Here is an 11,021-nt window from a genome sequence, read left to right as displayed (position 1 = left end):
GGTGCCAGATTTCGTCTTTCTCGCTTTGGGTGCATCAAATATGTGAAATCGGCTGAGTATATATATGGGAGCTATAATTAAATCTGAGCGTATTTGAATATAATTTGTCAAATTTATTTTTGTACCAAGTTTAGCCACTCATGCCGAATTTCATTGGAATCGGAAATACGTATCGTGTTTTGTGCATCAAATATGTGAAATCGGCGGAAAATATATATGGGAGCTATATCCAAATCTGAACCGATTTTAATATAATTTGACTAATTTATTTTCTAATCAAAATCCCGTTACATATTCCAAATTTCTTTGGAATCGAACATACATATCGTGTATGGTGCCTAAAATACATGAAATCGGTCGAAAATATATATGAGAGCTATATCCAAATCTGAATCGATTTAAATATAATTTGACAATTGTATATTTGTTTTAATTTCCGCTACACATTCCAAATTTCATTGAAATTAGAGATACATAGCGTGTTTGGTGCATCAAATACATGAAATCGGTCGAAAATATATATGGGAGCTATATCCAAATCTGAACCGATTTCAATATAATTTGACAAATTTATTTTCGGATCAAATCCCGTCACATATTCCAAATTTCATTGGAATCGAACATTCATATTGTGTTTGAGGCATCAAATGAACGAAATCGGTCGAAAATATATATGGGAGCTATATCCAAATCTCAACCGATTTCAATATAATTTGGGAAATAAATTTTTTTAGATAAAATCTATCACACGTTTCAAATTTCATTGAAATTGGGGATACATAGCGTGTTTGGTGCATCAAATGCTTGAAATCGGCCGAAAATATATATGGGAGCTATATCCAAATCTGAACCGATTTCAATATAATTTGACAAATTTATTTTCGGATCAAATCCCGTCACATATTCCAAATTTCATTGGAATCGAACATTCATATTGTGTTTGAGGCATCAAATGAACGAAATCGGTCGAAAATATATATGGGAGCTATATCCAAATCTCAACCGATTACAATATAATTTGGCAAACTTATTTTTGTTCCAAATTCCGTTACACATTCCAAATTTTTTAGACTGTATCTTTAACCGATCAATAGATATGTGCATATAAAATCTAAATTTTTGGGAGGTACCTCCGATTCTGATGCTATATCTCCAGTTCCAAGTGGAAATTCAAAAATGTATATAGCCTATGTTACTTTCAGGCGATGCACTATGGGTAAAAAGCATGATTTTTTGGCATAAAGTCATTTTTTTTTGGTTTTATATTTTGAAATTTAACTGATTTCCTAAATGTAGATACCCATATTAGAAAAAAAAATGTTTAATATCAATACGGGTGGCAACCCTTTTTTGCTGGCGAGCTTTTAAAGTCAGCTGTTTGAAAGTCACTTTGTTTTGGTACAACTGGCGGTAAAGATCAGCTAAGTTCAAGTGCTTCTGATTTGACAAAATTGAAAAAAATAAAATGTGTAATTATGGAAAACGTTAGTGCAGGTATGTAAAATTAAGACGAGGTGCCCTTTTTGTCATAATTGTCTGTTGTTGTAATACTGTGAATTGTTTCGTTTATGTATAGCTTTATATAAAATCTATAAATTGTAGTTGTGTTCCGTGGAGTGTAACTTGTGAATGGCAAAGCATTGCAAAAAGGTATAAATGCCAAGTTATTAACAAAAGTGTGTTAATTAATGAGTAACTAGCCTTTTTTGTTCTATTTTGTGCCAACACGTGTTTTGCAGATAAACATGTGTTTGTCCATGCAGCGCTTATTGAAATTTGGAAAAGCAACAATCGCTCAGAAGATGCACTTGTGAAATATGTGTTACAGAATATCAATAATATCAGTTTAAATGAAGACCAAATGCGTTTGATATCAAAACAAGTGAAAGATTTTGTTAATTATATAAAAAAGCATTTGCCAATGTGCATCCGTAAACTAGAGCGATTTAAAACTAAACATTCAAAATGGCTTAGCAAAAGTATAATTATTGTAATGAATGAGCAGTATGTTTCTCCAAATCATCATAGCCGATCGGCCAGATCGGCTATATAGCAGCTACATGAAATAGTGCCCCAAATCATATGAAAATTCGTAGGTCATCTTGGGGGCATAAAAATGAATACAAATCAAATTTCAATTCAATAGCTTCATAAAAAAAAAGTTGGGTCAAATCGGCCAGATCGGCTACATAGCAGCTACATAAGAAATAGTGCCCCAAATCATATGAAAATTGGTAGGTCATCTTGGGAGAATAAAAAATGTATACCAAACAAATTTCACTTCAACAGCTTCATAAATAAAAAAAGTTGGGTCAAATAGGCCAGACCGGCTATATAGCAGCTACATAAGAAATAGTGCCCCAAATCATATGAAAATTCGTAAGTCATCTTGGGGGGGCTTAAAATATGAATACAAACCAAATTTCACTTCAATAGCTTCATAAACAAAAAAGTTGGGTCAAATCGGCTATATAGCAGCTATATGAAATAGTTCCCCAAATCAAATGAAAATTCGTAGGTCATCTTGGGGGCATAAAAAATGAATACAAACCAAATTTCACTTCAATAGCTTCATAAACAAAAAAGTTGGGTGAAATCGACCAGATCGGCTATATAGCAGCTATATGAAATAGTGCCCCAAATCATATGAAAATTGGTAGGTCATCTTGGAAGCATAAAAAATGCATACAAACCAAATTTCAATTCAATAGCTTTGAAATTAGAGTTTATGCCAAAATAAACGTAAAAAAACCCATAGTGCGATGTTGCAGTATATATGGAAATTTTCAGAAAAATCTATTCAGCAGTTTTCGAGTCCATAAATTACAAACAAACAAACAAACAAACAAACAAACGTACAAACATTTTCCTCTTTTATAGATATAGATTTGGTAATTTTTGGAAAATGTAGAAATAAGGCTGAGTTACCAGATATAGTTATCCGAAGTATTCTATTCACATTTTATCTAATACTGTTAAAGATATTGGGATGTGCAAATAAGACAAATATTTAGATATACCAAGTTCGAAGAGAACCACTTTCTTGCCTCAGGAGTTATGAGATATATAATTGTTGGAAATTATGAGCCTTTGCGGAGAAGCTACCAAAAGGGGTGGCCCGAAATATTTCATCTTCATAACAAATCTTGTTTTGGTAGGAATATTTGTAAGTAAAGAAAGAATCATATACGGTTATTGACATCTGCTTGAAGTACCAGGAGGAGTAAGACGATATATTTCATTTTCACACCTCATATTTTGTTGATAGAAGTATTGGGATTTTCGAGTATAAAAGTAATCGAAAGCTTATTGAGCTTTATGAGCTTCATGATTATTTTTTTTAAGGTACCAGCAGAATTGGGCCGATATTGCTCATCTCTGAACTCGATCTAAGTTAGACAACTTGAAAATATGTCATTTAAAAATAAGGTCATCACGCTACAAAATGATTTTGAAGCTATATTATGGCAAACTTCATTAAAGAATTCATGATTCATAAATCTAAGGAGCTCTACTCAAGTCGAGCTTGAGAGCTATCAAAGGCAAAATATGAGCTCTTGCCGACAGAAAATGTCGACTTATTTTTCGATGATATCCACGATTCCCATACCCTTCACCGTAGTATAGCGGCTATATTAAGTTCGTCACACCTCGAAATATGCATTTTAGACCCTACAAAGTATATATATTCACGTCTTCGTATGGCCCCCATATAACGGTACCTCCAGATATTCGGTATTTTCATGATCTAAGCGACATTGTTTACCGGAATTATTTCAAATTTTGTATTTGAAAATTGTCTGTGCAGTCCACGGCTTCATATGGCCCCCATATAACGGTATTTCCAGATATTCATTATTTTGATGACTTTAGCTACATTATTCACGGATTTTTTTTTCAAAGTTCGGCCCGGCCGATCTTAAATTTTTTTTAGCTTTTTTATTGTTGCATTGTGTAAAAAGAACCCACCTTTTACTTTAACAATAAATATTTTATTAACAATTTTTTACTTGGAATCTGACCGTGTAAGATGTTTATTGATTTGGATTGTTTAATGCGACGTTGAAAGACAAATAAAACTAAACGAAAAGTAACGACGGAGGTTGCTATGAATTTAGGAAATATATTGGAAATTTTTCGAAATTCTAGAATACTCAAATCCTTGTAAAGAAATAATAAAATTGTTTATGTTTTGAAAATTGAAAGAATGTCCGATATTGCGCTTTATGAAACTAAGGCAAAGGAGATATGAAAAAAAATGTTGGCTTAGGTTTGAAATGAATTCTTTAGTTATGAATTTAGGTAAGTTTTTACCCTGAGTATACACATAAGACAATTATACAATAAATATATTGAGTACATGAGCATTCAATACCTTAGGACTTAATTATACGCACAATACCTATTCAGACATGTTTATAAAAACGCCCTATAGCCTCACATAGAATATGGATAGCAACGAGAAAGAGCATGTGTGTGCCTGTGCGTATGACTAAAAAGCTGAAAAACTGACACCTTTTACTTCCTGTTCAATGCGAAAATTACCTACCGACCCTCTCAAATATCCACCTGTAATATGTCAATTTGCTTTTTTGGTCATAATAACAAAATGCCCATTGAACGGAGCCCACAAATAATAACCAATTTAATATGGTTGTTGTTGCTGTTGTATCTCCTTTCACTTCTAATGCTTGTCCTTGCTGTTGATGCTAGCAGCTAACTACTTGTCGTCCCTTGTCATTGATGGCGACCATTACAGGCGATGTTACTGGTATCTGGTATCTTCCCCCTGCTCTATATATGATATTGTCAATATGGTCTCGTTTAGGCTGTAAAGAGGATAAATGAATGGTTTGTTATAACAAAATAACAACACAACAGCAACAATGACATCCAAACAAAAACCGAAAAAATCGAGCGGTAAAAGTAACAGAAAAAAGTCATGTTTTTGTCTTCCTCTTCACGTTGTACACAAAAACAAAGTGTTCTGTTTTCTACTCTTGTTGTTCGGCCATAAATTGAGTTTAGTTAGTTTTCGGTTGTTTTTCTTGTCCCAACTACGGATGTCCTTTCGTTTTGGGGTTTTGGGATATTTTTCTGTCCAATTGAATATGGTACTGTGGTTAGAGGGCAAATGGAAGGGTAGTAGTTATGAAAAAACTCATAAGGTAATATATGTTGAATCGGAATCGTACTCAGAGTGTACAAAAAGTACAACATGCATGACAGTTATTCGATAAGAGCTAAATCTTCGAAACATATAATGGGGCTCCACTTTTAGCGGAAGTTCATATTGGAATTTTAGAAATTCGTTGGTACAAAGTGGTACAACATCTTTATTGATCGATTGAAATTCCAATTTAACAAGTAAAAAAGTATCGGTCGGTTTTGCCGACAGATGTTTACCCTCAGCCAATGTTCAATTATTTAAAAATATTCTGACTTCTGTTATGAATTTTCAAACTCTTGACTCTCTGTGGAGAGGGTTTTGAAAAAATGGGTCAATATTTTCCATTTCACTTCGAACCTAAATAAATATGATATAAATATTATTATGAATATATAAGAAAATCGAACATTTATATCCAATCTTAAATTCCATATTTATCTCAGGACTCTGCTTGACAGACATATATTTAGATAGAGCATGTTGTAAAGAATCGCTGAGTTGTATCGCAATTTATTACAGATAAAAGTATTGAAAATTGTATCACTTTGTGGGTGAGGTACCAGAAGAGTTTCGCAGATATATAGCATTTTCGCAACAGATCTTGTGTTAGCAAAAATGTTTGAATGTGTGAAATTTAAAGAGAACTGGATTCTTGTTTTTCTTTCTTTGAGCGTTTTGTTTTTCAAAATATTGAACCCTATGTGGAGCAGGTAGCAAAAGAAATGGTCCGGTCTCTACCAACTTTATAACAGATCTTGTGTTGATTGAAATATTTTAGATGTACCATGTCTCAAATGGAATCGGATGTTGATTTCGCTTTTTATAAGCATCATGGATATTTAAAATTTGGATCAAAATCGGATTATCGTTTCTCTATCTGTGCCAAAAAATATATTTTTTGAAAATTTCGACCATTTGTGTGGGAGGTACCAGAAGAGTGAACCGATATTGCCTGTCTCCGAACTTGATGTAAGTTTGACAAAAATATTACGATGAACCAAGTTTGGACCAAATCGGATACTCCCTTCGAAAGTTATCGTGCGCACCAGCCAGCCAGACAGACGGACGGACGGACATCGCTAGATCGACTCCAAATGTTCTGAAACGGATTTGGTCCAAAGAGACCTAGGGTCTAAAACCGTTATTTCCACTAGGCACGTTTTGACAGTATCAAATGATAATACCCTCTTAGCCATATGGGTTTAAAAAGGGTACAAATAGTACTAGAAGGCCCAATATTGCCAAGAGATATTGAACATTCGGAAGAAACTAAAACATTATTAGTGACGCTTAGCTGGAAAGATATGATGGGATTTTTACAAAATCGTAATTAGAGATATTTTAGGTTCTTATATGAGTATTCATAGAGCATTGTGCTATTGAAATTTGGTGAATCGATAAAGTTAAAAATCTGACATTCGGTATTGGGGTCACTTGTGAATTATGAATTCTTAATCAGAGAGCGGGAAGTTATAACAATAACTTTTATATTTCTGTGGATTTCTATCCAATTTTTAGGATTTAGAAAGATTCAACATCCAATCATCTTATCAAACGGACAACTTTATCCCTGGTCAGATTAGGATATAGCTCCCATATATATCTTTATCCGATATCGAATTAATGGGCTGGTGCCCATATCGTAATGGCTAATATCAGCCAAAATGGGCTGAGCTGTGGCAATTTCCACTGAATTCATCCTAGAAACCAATATTTTAAAGTCCCTCACATGCGTAATATGCACTCCACAACAAAAAAACTTTAGTACCAGATATCAGATACAGCTAAGAAATAAGTATTTAACAGTTTGTCGAGATCGGTCAGATTTGGATATAGCTGCCATATATATCTTTATCCGATTTCAGGTTTTGTGTGTACTAAATGGCTAATATCAGCCCAAATGGACTGAATCTTGGCACTTCCGACGAAATTCAGCCTAAAAGCAAGTGCTTTAGATTTTGGTAAAAATCGGTTTAGATATAGCTATGGCTCCCATATATATGTTTCATCCGATTTGGTGTTAAAATTCCTCACATGCCCACCTTAACAATGATATATGACACCGGGCATCATATTCTCCTCTAAAATATCTACGCCAAATTTTATCGAGATGGGTTCAGATTATTATATAGCTTCGATATACATCTTCATCCGAATTTACAGTTATAGCTAACCATATGTAATACTGACCCAAATTGAATAGAGTGGTATCATATTCAACCGAATTTTACCATTTGGTGAAACTCGGCCCTCATAGTGGTGTAGAGTACCGGCCCGCCCGATTTTTTTTTTTTTTTTTTTTTTTTTGAATACCTATCAGCATGACAGATCGTGTAAATATAGGGCCAATACCGCTGGTGAAACACAAAAAGCATAAGTTTTGCAGGACTGTATGGCATTTTTTGAAAAATAGCGTCCAAAATATTGTAGGATATCGCGTAATCGTATCCACCCGACCATAGCCTTTGCTTACTTGCTTTAATGTTTAATTACAATATAATCGTTTATAAATGCGATAATATGGATTTAAGAGGTATGTTGGCGAATTAACTTCAGAGATACTCGCTAATACAATACATGGCTGTTAGTTTGATTGAATATCGGGTATTTAATGTTTACGACGATCGGCAATATTAGGGTTAAGATTTAGTCTTTTAGATTTGTAGCTGTGTGAGTGGATTTGGGGTTTTGATGTGGGAATGTCGGGTTCTTGACGATTTGCGGGTATTACGATGTTAATCCTCGTGTTGTAGAAGAAGTGTAACTAATCGAAATTAGTGGTCGGTTAAATACGATTCAAATATAATCTGGAACTGGTGGGTGTGGCTGATCTGGAATTACGATGTTAATGGTTTTTATGAAATCGAGGTTTAAGATGTTTGAAGATAATCGGGTTACTACGTTACTACTCTAGGAACAGTGTCCGAGTTAAATACGACTTAAGAATACTTGGAAACTGGTGGGTTGTCGTCGGTTATTGACGAGTTGTGGCTGATAGTGATTTGTGATGTTTTTAATTTGTGAGTAATCGAAGATAACAATGTTCGGGTTGCAGATGATCTAAAGATAATAGGGAACTCTGACGGACATCAGGTGTCCAGTTATTACTAGGTAGGTAATCGGTAACTCTGATAAGGGGGACGTTGGATGTTTGGGAATTAAGATTGTTTGAGGTGCAATGCTAAAAGTATGATTGAAATTGGAAAAAATAATACAAATTATGAACATTTTTCCAATAGAATAGTGGGTGGTTATTCGTTGAAAAATATTTATAACCGTTGTACAAAGGGTTTTTGTCAGTAGGACGTAATCTTCTGGTTGTAAGTACTCATATAACGCTGGCAGAATATTGCAAATGCAGGAATTGGAAATATCATTAACTTTGATATTGTGTACAAAATAAAAAGTCGTTTTAAGAGGTAGAATTAATTAAATCTTGGAATCTTATTTTTAATCTTATTTTTTTCAGATAATTGATAATAATTTTGTCTCTACTTATAACTAATTGTAACAACACATACTAAGTGCTAATCTATTATGTACAATATTTACAAGGATTCTAAATTGGCTATTGCGATATCAAATAGACGGGGTTTCTAACTTGATCGTCCCAAACCTTCGATGATCCTCTTCATTCATTGTATTCGGCTGAAGTCGATGTATTTATATTCTATATTGATGGCAGGTTCCATTTTTTCCCTGGTTTCGCCTTAAGCATCCATGTAGACCGAAATGTATTTGACCAAAGTAGCCAAACATGTCGCCGAAATAGGTAAGCCAATAAGTTGGATTGTTCGTCAGTCTATGTTGGTGAGGTGGTCTATTTGAGTTAATGTAGTTGGTTGAGTATTTATTGGTTTTATTCTCGAAAACGGAAAGTTTTAAAATAAAGTTGTTAAAAAAAAAAACAAGTAAAAAAGCTGTAAGTTCGGCCGGGCCGAACTTTGAACACCCTCCACCATTTCGAACGAATTTGGCAATTCCCATAAACAAAAAAAAATCCGTTAAAAATTCTGTTAAAATCTTAAAAATACCGAATGTAGCTATTATATTAGAGTCTATACGACGACATGAACCTGCGTAACCAAATTTCAAACAATTCTGTAAAAATTGTGCCTACAGTCATCAAAATATCGAATATCGACATATAAGCAGAAGAACCCATCCAGGAATCCAAAATTGCATTTTAAGAAATTCTGTTAGATTTAGTCAAGTCCTAATATCGAATATCGGAAAGTACCTTTTTTTAAATACCGAATTTAAGAGTATGATTTCAATCGCCAAAATACCGATACGATATCGTCGACCTATATAGATCATTCCCTTCTGGGGGTAAAGTACTCAGGAGGAACTCCTTGTGTAGATTTTCAGAAAATTCTATTGAAATATTTTGCTACAATCTTCAAAATACCGAAAATCAGGAGGTACAGTTATAATGTACTCACAAGGAACTCCTTTTGTGCAAGGCAATTTCATTGAAAATTTTGGCTACAAAAATCAAAAAACCAATATCGGGGTTACCATTATGTGGGGGCTACACGATATCGAGGACTGATATAGCCCATTTTCGAATTTGACCTGCCTACAGACAAAAGACTGATTCGTGTACAATTTTAGCATCCTATCTTAGCTTTGAGAGAGAAACCCATTTTTTATTCATTGTGGCAGAATCCTATAGAAATACCGAAAATCGGGAGATACCGTTATATGGGGACTTTACCTAAGCGTGAACCAATATAACCCATTTTCAATATCAATCAGCCTTCATATAATATAAACTTTTTTGTCAAATTTAAATCCTTTAAAATAAATAATGTGGACTCTTCGTGATTTCAACATACAGACGGACATAGTTAAATCGACTTATAATTTTATTTTGATCAGGAAATGTAATGACAAATTTAATATACCCTAATAATAACATTTAGAAATTGTTTTCGGATTTTGTCTATAGATTTTTAGAGCTACCCTTCCTGAATTTTCCCGATTTCAAAAGTCGCTAATATCGATATTTTTGGGCTTATGTTACATGTATAGGTTATGTAAAGGTAAAGCTTGACTCTTACAATACCAACAACTCTAGTATGGGAAAATAAAAGAGAATATGAAGAATACAAATTGTGCCTTGCTCGAGAAAATGCCAATTGACAAAAATTTCGTTTTAAATGTTTACACGAAGACATTTATATATGAAACACTGTCCTATCCCTTTCTTCTTTATGACCTTTTCTAAAATAAAAACAACAACATGTTGTTCGATTTTGGGGAGCACACAGGGCAACTGCAGAGTTTCTTCGAAGGTTAAAGTTTATTTATTTGTCATAGTAGCAAACTGCCAGTTTAAGTTGTTTAGGTCCCCAGGTTTTTCTTTTTTATTTTATTCGGTGGGCATTACTGACGAAGCCAAACTTTATCTATATTTTGTTGTTCCTCTTTGTTTTTGTGGAGAAGGAAGTATATTGAAACTTTTACACTTTCCCTTTTTTCCAGAAGTTGCTACTACGCTTTTTTGTTGTTATTGAATATCCGCTGTTTTTTCCTCTTGTCCTTAATGTTGTTTATAACTTGTGGATTTTATTTTTCAATCTCTTGTTGACCCTGTACTTTGGCAAAAACAAACATTGTTCCCCAAAGAGAGCCATTGATTTCATGCTCCTTTTTTTTGTTGTGTAATGTGTATCCTTGTCGTTGTTTTTTGGGGGGCTGTTGTGTCAAATTATTGATTATTAAGTGATAAAATGATATTAAATGGTTAAATCATTTAGGTGGAAAAACAACATCAAAAACAACAACAAGGGCAGTTCCGGGAAAGCCCAAAAGTGCTTGTTTTATGATATTGAAAACAAGAGGA

Source organism: Musca domestica, unplaced genomic scaffold (assembly GCF_030504385.1).
Source record: "Musca domestica strain aabys unplaced genomic scaffold, Musca_domestica.polishedcontigs.V.1.1 7, whole genome shotgun sequence".
Classification (NCBI taxonomy): Eukaryota; Metazoa; Arthropoda; class Insecta; order Diptera; family Muscidae; genus Musca; species Musca domestica.
This window is presented reverse-complemented; position numbering follows the sequence as displayed.